Consider the following 16,507-nt stretch of genomic DNA (forward strand, 5'->3'; position numbering starts at 1 on the left):
AAACAATAACATTGGGATTTGATAGACGCTCAATGTGTTTCATGATTGAATATTTTCGACGGCATGAGCGTGAGCAAGTGATTTTGCATGCAAAAATCATTCGTGAGTATTTCGAAGCATATCTCAAAAGATTTTGCTTTTGTGGGAGAACCTCATGGTTGAGATTCGAGTGTCAATGTACCAACACTGGATGTTCTATAGATCAATGGCCACCTGAAATGGAAAACTGAACCAATATTCATCCGCTATATGGTGATAGTAACCTCTCCAATATTCTGAATATGGTGATTGTAAATAGCTAAAAAATGATTGTCCAAACAGTTCAGAGCCCCAATATCTGTCTGATAGTGATAAAATTGATTCCATTGATTCAATTTACTCAAAGCGTAATGCACTAAATCAAAAAGTTATATGGAATAATTTTGTATGGCAAAATTCGTCTGATAAATTATGTACTTCACGGTATTGAAAAATATATTCAGGAAAGTAATTTTAGTACCGGTTGTACATAATGGAGAAAAATAAAATTCCTCACAAACGTCTTTTTCGAACAAACGTTTTGATATTCGGAGATTGCTGCGAAGCTAGGGGATGAATTTTTAATAAGATTTGCAACTGCCCTAAAATCCTTGATCTGCTGAACAACTATGTCGAAGACACCAACCCTCTGGCTTATCAATATCTCGTGATATAGGAGATACAAGAAAATTTGGTCCTAGCGCAAGCTAGCGAAAAATTTCTCAATCACTACCAGATAGCTCTTGGTCTATTAAACGACTTTGCCAAAGACACCAACCTTCTAGCTCATCAGGATCTAGAGATATAAAAGATTGAAGAAAAATTGTAACTGGCGCCACCTTGCGGAGAAATTCTTAACTAATTTTGTTACTGCCAGATAGCCCTTAGTCTGCTGAACAACTTTGCCGAAGACACCAACCTTCTAACTCATCAGGATCTTGAGATATAAAAGATTGAAGAACAATTGTAACTGGCGCCACCTTGCAGAGAAATTCTCAACTATTTTGTTACTGTCAGATGGCCCTTAGTCTGCTGAACAACTTTGCCGAAGACATCACCCTTCTAGCTCATCAGGATCTTGAGATATAGAAGATTGAAGAAAATTTGTAGCTGACACTACCTAGCGGAGAAATTCTCAACTAATTTTGTTATTGCCAGATGGCCCTTAGTCTGCTGAACAACTTTGCCGAAGACATCAACCTTCTAGCTCATCAGGATCTTGAGATATAGAAGATTGAAGAAAATTTGTAGCTGACACCACCTAGTGGAGAAATTCTCAACTATTTTTTTTTATTGCCAGATAGGCCTTGGCCTGATGAATAACTTTGCCGAAGACACAAACCTTCTAGCTCATCAGGATCTTGAGATATAGAAGATTGAAGAAAAATTGTATAACTGGTGCCACCTTGCGGAGAAATTCTCAACTAACTTTGTTACTGTCAGATAGCCCTTAGTCTGCTAAAAAACTTTGCCGAAGACCTCAACCTTCTAGCTCATCAGGATCTTGAGATATAGAAGATTGAAGAAAATTTGTAACTGGCGCCACCTAGCGGAAAAATTCTCAACTAATTTTGTTATTGCCAGATAGCCCTTAGTCTGATGAAAACTTTGCCGAAGACACCAACCTTCTAGCTCATCAGGATCTTTAGATATAGATGAGTGAAGAAAAATTGTTACTAGCGCCACCTACTGGAGAAATTTTCAACTAATTTTTTTACTGTCAGATAGCCCTTAGTCTGATGAACAACTTTGCCGAAGACATCAACCTTCTAGCTCATCTGGATTTTGAGATATCCGTTGAATGGACGATGTAGCCAATTTTGGTACCCCAAAACAATCCGGAATAACTCCGGAAACACGTGGACCATATTCCCAAGTTTCCTGGACCATAAATTAGAAGAGTTTTTCGGGAAGTTTTGAAAATTTCAACAAAATCCATTAAGAAACAAAAAAGTTATGCACATTTTAGTGTGTTTTTTGCATGTGATAAGTATGTTGGTTGGATGAAGGCTAGTGGCAGTGCTGTGAAACTTCCTGAACTAGTCTTAAACAATTGTGTTATATAACATAATCACCTCTTAAAAGAGCCGATAGCCAGGAAATTTCGAAGGTAGTCCCAGGAGATGTCTAGGTCGATCAAAAACTGCTTGGCTTTCATCTATTGGCTCTTTTTCAAGAGAATCGTGATGCTTCTTCAGATCTTCTACTTCAGGTCTCTTCTGGTGAATGACCTTCAATTCCGTTTTCAAAATCAGCCGCACCTTTAGGCGGTTACACTTCCGGAAATTTGATTACAACGTGGACATCGCAACAATGTCATCGCCTATTTTTTATAAAATGTCTCACTTAAAGCGCTACCTCTAGAATTCTTACCCAAAGACATCTCCACTATAGACGTATCTGTCTCAACTGTAGGGTGTGTAATGAAACTGTTTTCCAATGCTCCTCCTGGTACCGAGCTCATCCCAGAGCTGCTCGCTGTCACTATCAACGCTTGAAAATTGCTCTTTTGTACAGGCCGACTGCGATACAATTCGAATCATTCCATATCACATCAAAATCATGCTGTCTGCTCCATCACTAGTGCCACGGTATGCATAACAAGGTAGGCTATTCCCACGTGTAAACAACGATTTTAAATCAAAACATGTGTCGTCATTCCTATCGACAAGCATGGGGCTAGAAGGCAATCTTGTACTCTTGAGCAGGCTTTGTTTTCTCTTATACTCGTTCGAGATTGCGATAGGAATGACGTCACTACCAAGTGTCATTTTTCGGAATATAATACCTTGTTTCTTTTTATCGTGACTAATGCATTGATGGCGATAGACTAAGGATATCACTGATGGTATAAGTTTAGCCTTAAATTAAGCAAATAAAATGGCAATTCATCAGAACTATATTCTTAACCCGCATAGGCTTGAGTGAAAGCAAAAATTCTAAAACCCTCATCGCTCAGCGAATTTTTAATGAATTCAAATGATTTTTTGTCAGTATACTGGCACACATATCTAGTTTCTAGAAGAGGCCAGAGGAACGCGGAAATATTCTTGTGGCCGGAGTTATTCCGGTGGATCACTGGGTCAGGTCGGGTGGGAATGGTACTGTGCGTTTGTGCCCCTGAAGGTAGGCAAATTTCAAGTCACATATAATTTCCGGAATCGGCTATAATGTGGCCACTGCATGACGGAATTGAGAAAATTGCATCCGTATAAACCTTTTGAGAAACGATTGAATTAGATAACTATGAGTTTTGCACTGGGGCCCAGATAGCCGTAGCGGTAAACGCGCAGCTATTCAGCATGACCATGTTGAGGGTCGTGGGTTCGAATTCCGCTGGTCGAGGATCTTTTCGTAAAGGAAATTTTCTCGATTCCCAGGGCATAGAGTATCTTCGTACCTGCCACACGATATACACATGCAAAAATGGTCAATCGGCAAAGAAAGCTCTCAGTTAATAACTGTGGGAGTGCTCATAAGAACACTAATCTGAGAAGCAGGCTTTGTCCCAGTTGGGACGTAACGCCAGAAAGAATAAAGAAGAAGAGTTTTGCACTTGATTAATCCTACAAATGACCATTTTCGGGTCCCGGGACACCTCAAACTTATGACAAAGTGGCCAATTTGTATCTGAACATCTGTGCCAAGCTTATGGGAACGCATTTTAGTGCACAATTATGTTTGATTTTTACTTTTTGAGAGTTGAAATAGTTTAGCATCCAGTTAAAATAGATAGTTAAATAGTTTAGTATTTAGTTCTTCCGGGCATTAAGTCCGAATGGCCACATCCGGTATATTTTAAACGGTGCAAAACTATTCATTCATCCAGCTTTTTATGCTAGCTTGCTATAAATTTTGAATCACCCCTTTCTGACATTGCTTGTCTACACCAGGTCTACACTATATATTTTTTATAGTTCAATCGAAGCAAGCTTTGTGATTCAGTTTATTGTTGATAACTTATTCAATGTCAGATTTTTTTCACTTTTGTCTTTCAGACGATCGTAATTAGAAACTATTTTTATTTTTATAATGTTTTGTCTTTCTTTTCAGGTTTATAAGCTAAAAACAAACAAAGCAAAAAAATCAACGTACTGACTTGATTGTGAATCTTTTTTTCAATTATGCCTTCCTCTTACAAATATGCTGCTGGAAAACAGGCCGATAAGCAACGCTCAACAAAACAGTACTGAGATTGTGAAAAGAATTGTGCCAACATTTATTGAAGCCATTCGTTGTCCATATTGATATAATTAGGGGGATTAGGGGCATAATGAACATACGGGGCGAAATGGACACCCTCTCAATATCTGAAAATACGCATATTTCATCAAAAGTTCATTCACTGCATGAAATCTGTAATGCATTTGAAATGTTTGACGGTATAAAAGTTTAATTTTTGCTTCAATTGTTCTTTAAAACTTGACTTCAAATTTTTCTCAGTTTCAAATTGGCATATAAGCAAGACCGTGGAAGAATCTAATTTTTGAGCAAAGTAACGAACCCAGAAAGGTTCTTTTTAGCTATTATGATTGAGGGAGAGCCCTTTTGCATATCGGAACGATTGACAGTCATTGAATATATTGGAATAACTAAATTTCATGCAGGTGTTCATTTCGCCCCGATACCTTTTTACCAGCCTTGTTTTCGACCCAATTTTCTATCTCGCTTTTCTGACATATGATATGATTTTTATCACTATGAATGAATGTGGCACGTCGTACTAACATCAAACTTGAAAACTAGCCGGGGGTAAATTAAAAACATTGCCATTTAATGGTCTTAAAACGAACATTCGCTTAACGTGTCCATTATGCCCCTAATTCCCCTATATGATTTGCAATTGACGGTTAAATGTATTGTTTGTAGAAATCGTTTTGATTCAGGAAAATATTGGCAAAAACTAACTAATCCGCGAGTCGGTTCTGGGTTGTGAGACGACTCGAATAAGGTGATAAAAGTTGACTTGATTCCATTCGATTAACATTAGTCACCTTATGTCATTCGAGGCGTAAGTCACTCGCAGAATTACTTTAAATGTTGAATTTGTTTTTGAACCTCTCACACAAACCCTAGGTTCAACCTTAATACGATTCAAATTCCCTTCACTTCAGGTTGCTTCTATTTTTTGACAACTATCCCAGTTTCAAATCAGGTCGAATATCATAAGTATATCCAAACATTGGACTGTACATATAATTCAACTATCGTAGTTCAGCGTCGTAATGGTTGCATTACGGGCAAAAGCAATCCTCGTAAGCCGGTGAAGCTCCTATTAAAATGCCGACCAAATACTTTTCCGACACCTTGCGACAATTTTCACGCATTGGGAGGCTGTACCATGAATGCTCAATATTGGAAAAACTGCGTAGGATTACAATGATATCTATTCCAAGGATAATGCAGCATATGTCCCTTTGATTAAGAATCTAAAATCAAAAAATGTATTAAAATGAAAAATAATTAATTTCTAAGAAGAGGTGAACCCGCCTAAGGCTGAAAGCCTCTATAATAAAGAAAATCAAAATCAAATCAAATTTCCAAGAACTTTGATACGAATAAATGCTTAACAAGTGAAAATTCTTGACAGATGAATCAACGAACGCAAATCCCTGCCTACTAAGATCTTACTAAAAATCGGTCGGCAAAAAATGTCAATATCTAATTACCTACCCCTTACTGTTTTATAGCTAGCGTGAAAAGCTAGATAATGTTGAATATCAGATCCTGATGATTTATGCAATTTAAAATGAATGTCATAGCAAATAAATAAAGGTAACTTGGCATGTCCCAAAAAATAGCTCTTTTTTACCCGACTTGACCCAGTGACCCACTGAAATAACTCCGGCCACAGGATTATTTCCGAGTTCCTCTGGCCACCAGAAACTAGATATGTGGGCTAGTAAAATCATTTGAATCCGTTTAGAATTTGATGAGCGGTGAGGGTTTTAGTATTTTTGCTTTCACCCAGGCCTATACGGGTTAATAGTGCTGTAGATGGATTGAAACTGTATGTTGGTCACTGAAAAACATAAATAGCTTGTAGAATTACCACGTGATCACTCATTCTGCAGTAATTATGATCGAGAGTGCGATGTCGCATCACTGCTGTTGGTTGTCAGATCACAGTGATATTGATAGTTCGCAACTGATATTGATAGTTTTAGTACATCAGTTATCAGCTGATATGACTGGTATTGTGCAACCCAGCCTCCTCCTAGATTTGAGCTTTTCCTGGTCAGCTGCACCATCCTACACATAGCCAATTGCACCGTCCTTCAAGCTCCTTCTTGCTGTTGAGTTTCTTTAGCTCTTCCGAGCTTGTCCTCCGAACAGCCAGCGTCCGCACATGTCCAGGCTCGTTCTCAGCATCTTGGCCTCCAACTTTTGGGCTCTGCATCCAAGTTACTTCCCTTCCATGCTCTACCTCCTCATTCCAATCCTGTCTTCTCGTCCAGTTACTTCCTGGTGATCTCTTATCAAAAATGGCCTAATCTTCCTCTAGGCTTTCTTGGGCCCATAATCTGTTGGAATAAGACTACACAAACAAACTATTCGATCCAACTGCAGGCTACTGACTGATGTTTGAATGCTGGTCCTTTCCTTCCTTCCATAGTGCACTGTATTTTTGGTGATTTGTGGTAGTGAATTCTATAGTGGCTGAGGTGGACGTCCGGCAGTTGTATTGGGCGGTCAGTGGTTTTCTAGCATTTTATCCACTCAACACGTCAGATTAACACTTCACAATTTATTGAGTCCATTACACATTACAAACAATTTATTTAACGAAAACAACATTTATTGAACTAACTAACAATTATACATATATTTTGGGTCCAATCGGATAAAATGGGTTTCGGCTCCGTCTGAGCCTCTTGCCGACGTATTTCACACTAGATGATAGTTGGGTGACGAAGTAATTCTTTCAACGATTGGTTTTGCTACACCGGGGGGTGCTTCAAAGGGTTTCCCGATCGTTGTGATACTAGAACACTCTCCTTCATTCAGTGTCTGGGTATACAGATTAACAATTTAACTTGCTAACTAACACTACCTATACAATTGTTAGCCGAGGACATCTCCACTGCAAGGTATAAGTAATGTGCCTGTTCTCCAACGGTAAACACCATGGAGTATATGCAGAGCATTTTAAAAGACTCCCCAGACAACCAGAGGTCGCATGAAAGTTCACGTTACAACTCGTTTATTCATACTAATTCTATCAAACCCGCTAACCACCGTGGACAAACTCGTCAGATTGATGAGCTTCCTCGCGGCTCTACCCCATTTGGCATAAAGCCATTTGGCATAATGCTGTTGGCATAATACTGTTGGCATAATACCATTTGGTATAATGCCATTTGGCATAATAGCCATTTGGCATAATTAAACAAAATATTGTTTTCTCTCACATTTCAAAACGATTCCTCTCACATTTCAAAACGATTCCTCGCATAAAATGCTTCTTTTCTGAGTTTATTTGTACATTTTGTTTCATCCCGTACACTCGTACAAAGTAAGTCGAATCAATCCGTAGCAGCTGTCAAATCAACATTTGTTATCATAAGTTAAGTCGCATAAAATCACAGGTTAGTTTGGTAGAATATTTATACACTCGCATTGTATGTTATTATTCATCAGATAAAATATGCACTCGCCTCCACTTTTGTACGTAGAAGGCCTTTTCGCGACATCTTATAAATGAAATGTTGCACATACAAAGCCTCCAGATGATTTCGTTATACGTACATTTTGGTTGTATGGGTTCCTTGAACATATTGTCTTAATGTTTCTCTTGACGGTTTCCACAAAACTCGCAACCGACCCATTTCGCTGATTGTGGAATGGAGCTGTTCGAATGGATACACACACATACTAACTGAACGCATTTTAATCGCTTCCGGAAGGTAGATAATAAATTTCCAAAGATTTCCTAGGGAAACTTGATGATTGCTTCAAATGTGATGTCCTTCGGAAGCTTCAGTATACATTAATGAAGCCATGCTATGGTCTGTCAGAGAAGAAGATGCACATTGGTATAATCTTGTAAATGGCAGGCTGGTTCTCGAAATTATCTTGGTAGCGATGAAATCAAAAGTAACACCGTTTTCATCGTCAACTATGTTTGAAGTAAGGAACTCAAAAAATTCAAGGGTCTGATTCCGATCAGTGGATTACAACAAAATTCTATCACAATTACATCAAGACCAAGGGCTATTTGGTAGTGATTGGAAATTGATTCGCTAGGTGACGCTAGTCAAAAGTTTTCTTTAATCTTATCACGAGATATTGATAAGCTAGGAGATTGGTGTTTTCGGCAAAGTTGCCACGCAAGTTACACTAGCCCCCTAATTCGTCATTTAGGCCATATAGGGCTTACAAATAAGAAATTTGACATGTCCGACATGTGGGCTGATTCTCACCTGGCATGTCTACCAGATGTCGGGTCCAAATCGGGTTAAATTGTATTTGATGTCCAACCAATGTCAGGTTGATATCGGGTTAAGTTGGATTAGTTCCGGGTCGGTGACCAAAACATATTTTATTTGATGTCGGGTTAATGTCAGGTCAAATCTATCCTAGGTCGATAGTAGCTTTAAATCTCAGGAGTCCAACTGTTTAACTAATGTATTGAAAATAAATTATAACTCGTTTTGTCATAATGATGTTATTACTATGAAATATTTGCAGAAGACGTTTTAAAAGAAGAGCTTTGTTCAGCTTTACAAACTTGGACATACATATCAACAGGTGATACAACTGTGTTTTAATTTTGTTGTGTCCTTCTTATAGGGAATCCAACCAATTTTGTAAAAATTCAAATGCGTATAGCATCTATTCATGCAAAATATAGCATCTTTAAATATTGCCAACCAATAGTAATTCGAAAAAGGTAATTGTGAAAAATATTTTCCGATGACTGTTCCTGGGAAGGGCATTATTCGCAATATTCAATTTTCAAAGTCACATAATATGCATAACATTTAACAGTTTTGATTTCAACAAATTTTCCTAAATGAATCCGGAGACGAATCTATAAAAAAAACTCTTGCAGGAATCCTTCAAAAGATTCCTTGGAAATCCTATAGGGAAATCGCTGGAGAAATTCGTGAAACAATCCTTGGAGAAACTTAAGGAAGCAACATCTGATGGAATTTCAGTGGAAAATTCTGAACAAATTTAAGGAAGTAACAACACTTATAATTACACAATTAAAGAAAAGTGTGGTAAAATCACTTGAAAACGATTAATTCCAGGGGCTTTCCTTAGCTTTGTGGTGGTTAGGGTAGCAGCTACAAAGCAAAACCATGATAAAGCGACGATTCTTGGTTGGCCAGTTGGCTTGTTTGGTAGGATCTATTGACTTCCCTAGATAAATAATTTCTTCGTGCCTGGATATACGAATACGGAAATGGCTACTTATGCATATTGCTTGGTATTTGAATAGCAACATAAGTCAAAATGAGCACAGCGTTTAGCGTTCCCAGCTAAATGTTTTCTATACATTTTCATAAAATAATACGAACATGATAAGTTATCCTTTTCATCTTTCCACCCAACGATTTACAGTTAGTTTTAGCAAAGATATAAAAAGTATCGCAAATACCAGCTAATTTATTCTCGTCCGAAGCAATTAAATTCAATGTGAATCTTAAGTTCATGGAATATGAGTCAAAATAGTACGCTATTTTTAAATATTAAATCTTAACTTTATTATTCTTCGAATGTGTTCAAAGCACTTTCAATTTGTGTAATTTGTGCTAACGCAAGAACAACACGACATTCACGAAACGCGACGCGAGACAAGACATAACACTTATAGTTCTTACTAACGTCAAGAAAGCTTAAAAATTACCTTTCTGTCGACCGGTTTTGGGCGCGATGTAGCCCATCTACGGGACAAGGTCCGACTGTGTTCAAAGCAATTTTGTTTTCAATTGTTGGTTTTCAGCTCAGTGTTCCAATTTACCAAATGTTATAACCCAAGAGCTCTCTTTGAAAATAGACCTTATGTAAATCGTAAAATGAACTAAAACTAAAAATTCAAAAAATTAACTGTTTTTTTATTTTATTTTTTTTCCTTTATTCCTTCCCTTATTACTCGTACCATCCAAGTGGTATTGATCATAAAAGAAGATAACATTCGTATCAGTCTTACTGCGCTTTAACAGTAACAACTAAAGTATTAGAAAATCCTTCAATTTTTTGACAAATTTTATAATTGATATAAATTAAGAGAATAGCTTCATAGCTTCATAGTATCTTGAACAAAGATGTAGAATTTAATAAGATGAGTAAGTTTGCAGGAAATATTCCCAGATAAATAATTGATATTTTTTCGGCCTTTATTAGAACAATAACTCAAAAATATATATGCTGTAAACATATCATGCAAATCGGTTTATAAATAATCAAGCTTGTCAAAGTTGACTACTTTGTATGGAAAATCAAAAAAAAAGCTACAAATATATTGTCCAAAACTGTACATGGGCCTGTTAGAATTTTTAACGTTTGAAAAATTTGCAGAAAATGAGCAACTTTTAAGACGTCAAGGATCAAGACGATTTTAATAGATGGACAAAAAACTTCCTTTCTCTGCAGTTCGCGGTTTCCGAAAAGAACTTAGATTTTTTCAGATTACTGAGATACTAACATCTTCAGGGAGTTTTTGGCATAATGAGTGAGAGAAATTTACAGTACCAATATTTGAATACCGTTTTGATTCATATTACGGACACTTAAGGCATCAGTGATGTAAAACCCAGCTTGGACCATACAAAATAAATCATTCTGTATGATTTTTTAGCGTTATCGAGCTTCGGAAGCCCTTAACTTTCGGATGGTGGGTAAAGAATACGCGTCCGCAACTTAAATAAATTTTAAATAAATCAAAACGTGTGGCCTTTTCATGATTCTTATTCTGGACGCTCCCTCACTTTTGCCTCATATTTCGGACGCTTTGATTCGTATTAATCATCAATTGAAATCGTTCAACCACTTAAGAGACGTCTAAGGTAGTTGGGCATTATAAATTTGCAATGATATTTATGAAAAAAAAACCTAATAAAACGAGCCTCGAAAATGAGAACTTTTGGACGGCGAAAATTGAAACATTTCGTGTGAAATGTTTCCCATACAAACGAGAGTGTCCGGAATTTGAAGCTGTCCGTAATATGAATCAAAACGGTACCCAAGAGGAATCTCAGACGTACTTTTCTGATATTAAATTTATGGCTTGTTTTTATTTTCATTCAGGATCCCCGAAAAAATTGAGATTATTTTTAGCTGACTTCCTTGTGGATTGTCAATGAAAGTTATGAAAATTTTCTAGCATAATCGGTTGTTGTTATTTAAATGAATAGATAGATTAATTTCTTGAGTAATTTCTGTAGGCTTTTGCTGTGAAATATTCTGAAGCAGTAGTTTTCAGATCGTGCTTCCTGGAGCACTTGGTGACCCATCGAGACTCAGTGCAACATTTCTAGAAATATTTTACAATGCAAACAGTGTGAACAGCTGATCGATAACTGGTTGGCTGTAACAAATCAATGAAATTTTCTTCTCGGAGAATTGTTCAGTTTTCCAGATTTGTACTCAGGGGTGGCTTCAATTTAGCTACTCCATGAGTTTTATCGTGGATAATAAAACACAGCTTTTCACGAGCTCTAGACAATATTGGAAATGTTTCACTACAAAATACTTGCTTAGCTAGGCAAAATAAATCGAAAGTCTCGATAGCAGTAATTCTGCAGGTTTCAAATATGATTGAAATTTTGAAATATTTGACAAAAAAAAGACAAACTCTATTTGGATACCCGTGTTGTTACTTTTTAAGCATAAGGTCGAACATACCTTTCCAGATTTATATATTTAGGTGATCAACACTAATCTTACCTCACGATTGTTGTTGGAATTGTAGGATCGATTAACGCGTGACGAATATATCGGATTTCATGTAAAGAAGGAGGCCGACAAAAAAGTGCTCTTCAATGTCTGGAAACCCCTGCTCAGAAGAATAGTTATAATAAAACATTTAAAAAACATGAATAGTTATAATAAAAAATAAAATAAAAAAACACGACGTTCGCAAAAAAAATCTTTGAAAAATCTAAAAGCAATGTTTTTTAGAGATCAATCGCCCAAATCGAAAACGCTTCTCCAATTAACCAAAATAATCAACCTTCCGAGCTGTTCTCCAACCGACCGCAATCAACAAACTTGCGCCTCGTCACCGGCCTTTGGTCACACTCGCCGGATAACAAATAAATTAATTTCATTTTTCTCCCATTCAAAGCCGACCAAATCACCAGATCTGATGCAGATATCTGCATGTAGATGAAATTTTAATTAATTTTTTTCTCCCGTACTTGGTGCGGACTCGGGAATCTCGGGGCCGGGCGGAAATCCTTGGCCCCAAAAGGCAGCGTGCCCCGGGACTTGTCCTTCGCGTTTTCGTTTTCGCTCCGACTCGGGCTCGGACTCTGGGAGTTGTTGCTGTTCCGTCTTCCTTTCCGGTGTGGATATTAATCAAAGTTTGAATTTGGCGGGAAGTAAATTAAGACGCAGGGAAAATGCAGATAAGGGAAAAGCGATTTTCTTCACTTCTTGTTGTAGATTTTTTTTTCGAGGATTTTTCTTCTCGCGGTCATTTCCTTTCAACTGTTGGGTTTGTCCGCACATTTTCGCTGGTTTGCTGTAATGGAGGAAATTTCGCAGCTCGTTTGGCACCGTTGTCGCGCGTTGATCGTTTTCCTTTCTAAGGAACAGGCACATTTTTCATCAGGAGCAATATTATCATGCTCTTGGAAAAGGATAACCATCACTAGTTGATCCAAAAACATTTAATAAAATAATTTCGGATAAGCAGTAATTGTACCGTGAGTGAAAATTGTTTGCACTTACCATTCCATTTTCAAGTAAACATCGCGTCACATACCAAACTAAGTCCAGATTGTGTAGTTTCTGAACTCTTTCAATTAACAAAAACTCCTTTCCGTGACAAGCATGAAAATGCAGAGATATACTTAGTCTTTAGTAACAAAAAAGTAACAACCACGAGAACGTGGCTGGCAGCGTTATTGATTTTCAGTTTTGAATAGGGTCCTAAAATGCTTAATGAAATCTTGTTTTTATTTAATAACACGAAAGAGCATATTACTGCAACTACTTTAGCAATTTTTCCCGCTCAAATAACGGCTCTATCATATTGAAACTTAAATTTAAAAATTGGGTCCATAAATGAACCTTGACACTTTTGATCATGTTTGACGTTCACTTAGTCGACAAAAACACCACAGGGCTTTTAGTTTTAATACTGGGGTTGTTCTTATCTGACATTTCGGAAGGGACACGGAAAACAAAATACAGTGAAACCTCCATGAGTCGATATTGAAGGGACCATCGACTCATGGAAATATCGAGTCATGGAACAGCAATTCTTTGGAAAGCTGCTTCTAGGGACCATCATAGTAACCATGAAATTATGTTTTTAGTATGGTTCCATGAGTCGATATCGAGTCGTGGAACATCGACTCATTGAGGTATCACTGTACACCCAAAATTTGAGTTTAAGCCAAGGGGTGTGACAAAATCTCAAAAAAACATAAAAAATGTTTTTTGGACCTAAACAAAGAAAAAACATTAAAAAATCGATTAAACAAGTGCTTTCAGCCTAAATTTATGCGTTTGGCACTTAAATTGATACAGGGCTTTAGGACCCTATTTTTGAAATTGTACTCTTAAAATGGTAAGCTGCTCCACGTCTGTTAAATCCTCGTACAGTTTATATCATTCAGTGCAATCACGAGGTATTCATTAGGAATTGTACAGTAGGTATATCAATACTCATGCTTAGTTACAATTTTTCATGGAAAATTCGTAAACGTGGTAATTTTTTATTTTATTTTGGAATGTTGAAAAATCTTTGGAATTTTAATGTGCCCATTAATTTTCTTCCAATGCTTGATAACGATGTTTTGTATGAATATCGATCGATTTCTTTTAATTAGGGATATCAGTAGTTTATCATTGCTTATTTTTATCGATTTAACGGAAAGCTTTTCTTTTAATACTTTATTGCTTGAACAAAACAAAATTTGTCTGATTATTTCATTCATTGATTTTTGGTTAAACATTAAGTGCTTGTTAGTGTGGCTGCCGTTTTATATCTGCTCTTCGAAGTTCGGAGGTCAACCTAGGAACAGTTTTTGAGATGTGTTTCCTTTCCAAACAGCGAATGGGTCCAGCATTTTCATCTTTTTTCTCGGAAGCAAAATGTGAAATCTGCAAAGGCTCACACGAATCTCCGATTTTCGGTGGAGCCCTGTCGCATTACGATGAAGTTTGATCTGATCCAAGGGGAGGGCGCCGCAATTCTGCGTATGCCTGCTGGCTGTGATTGTGCCACGAAGAGATGAGCTTTTTTAATCATCATTAAGCAAACCTCCATTCATCTTCACGAGAACGATTTTCCTCATATGACAACGGTTATGGAGGGTGGAGGCGAAGACGGCAGCTTCTTTGACAAGAGACGGATATCACGAACGGCGAACGCTTGAAATGATCCATTTTTTTAATTTCTTTGCCTTAATTATTTACGTTCGTGTCACTTGAATGTAGTCTCGAAAACATATTTCGCTGCGCTTGCATCTTCAGGCTCCGATATGGTAACAATGACAGGTTTTTAGCGAGGAGGAAGACACGGAACCGTTGATGGATTGCTTTCCTTTGGGCTGAGGTGTTTATGCATTGGGTCGATGTAACAGTGCTGCCAGGAAGATTACCTATCGCGAATAATAAATCGGAGGAGATCACATGGAACACCGATTTATTTACCTCATTACTTACAATCATGTACAATCTTGAAAAAGCTTCAAACGGATTTTGATTTAACCTTCAATATCGTTGTCCCCTCGAGATACAGATTATTCAATTAAAATACTTATTAACTTAACTCCAATAACAATGCGGAACACATTTTCGTCTAGTTTTGAGATTTCGACTGAAAATGCGAAATTTGACTGTTTCAGCCAACTTGCATGCAAGTTTGCCAGCTTTTATGGCAATTTATTCGCTTAATTTGCCACAGAATTCAAACTTCATACGTATAACAATCATCATCAACAAAGTTTCGATGCTCAAAAGTTATTTGTTGATGGTTTACAAAAGAATTTTGTATGGAGACTGCATGTATGTTGGAAAAATCGATTTAATCTAAATTTAATCGTGCAATTTCAACCAAATTATATCTGAAATGAAAGGTACAGTCCTATTATGCATGTTTGATGGATTAGATCACAAAAAAGTTTGATAAATAATACCTTAAATTTCATGTAAACATCAATGAAAACACTGTTTTATACCACTTTGGCGACCTGTTGCTAAAAATTGTGACGTTCTGGATCATTTCATAGAACGGCATTTGATACAGCAACCCAAAACCTACTAGAGACACAAATTTGATTCTTGAGACACGCAAAAATGTAATTATTGTTACGCTGTGTAATCGGAAAACAACACTGGTTGATCGATTCCTTATGATTTGAATTGCTTCAAGGATTTCATGCACTTGAAATGCTGACGTGTATTCAGGTAAATATGAAATTAATTCTAGATCAATTAAATAAGAAAACCATGAATGATTTATTAAAATATTTAGATATTTTCAAGACTATCAACACAAGATCAATTTAGGGACACCTTATTTTTTAAAGTTTTTTTTTTTTGAGGAAATAATTGGAGAAAATACTGGATGAATTTGTAAAACATTCTTGAAAAAATCGCTAGACGAATAGCTGGGAGAAAAAAAAAATATTTATCTAATTATTTTTCAATTTTTTTTTTTGGCATTTTGTCCTCTTTCGGTTAAATCCAGCTACTCAGCTTAGTATTCTTTGATCACTTCTATAATTATTAACTGGGAGCTTTCAAAGATATCACTTTTGCACATATATATTGTGTGGTACAGTAGTAAATCAAACTCAAAGTTGCTTTGCTATATATCCACTAACGGCACCTCAAGGCTTAGGAAGACCCATTTAAATATCTATTGGAGGTAGAACTGATTGTATAGAATTGAGTGTAGTGTGTTCATAAATGTTTATTAATTTTATGTGTATGTCATTTTGGCTCATATCGTTACACATTAGTAACACTTATAAATTTCAGTTTTCACTACGAAAATATTAATTTTCAATCTAGTAAAAAAAATCCTTCATGGACTCTTCAGAAGAACTCACGAGGAATATTTCTTTGCTATTGTTCTTTTCCTTTCCGTTCTTTTCCAATGCATTTTTCAAGTACTCATTTACAAGTTTTAATTGAGTTCCGTCTGGGATTCCTATCTGGCGAGATAAGAACATTTAATTTTTTTCCTGAATTTTATTTGGGATTTCAAATTTTACCATAAAATTTCTCGAAAAAAATTATATCAAATTGCTTAACAAATCTCCTAAAGAATTTTGCTAGAGAATGCTTTTGAAATTCTTTT

Source organism: Aedes aegypti, chromosome 3, assembly GCF_002204515.2.
Source record: "Aedes aegypti strain LVP_AGWG chromosome 3, AaegL5.0 Primary Assembly, whole genome shotgun sequence".
In the NCBI taxonomy this organism is placed as follows: Eukaryota; Metazoa; Arthropoda; class Insecta; order Diptera; family Culicidae; genus Aedes; species Aedes aegypti.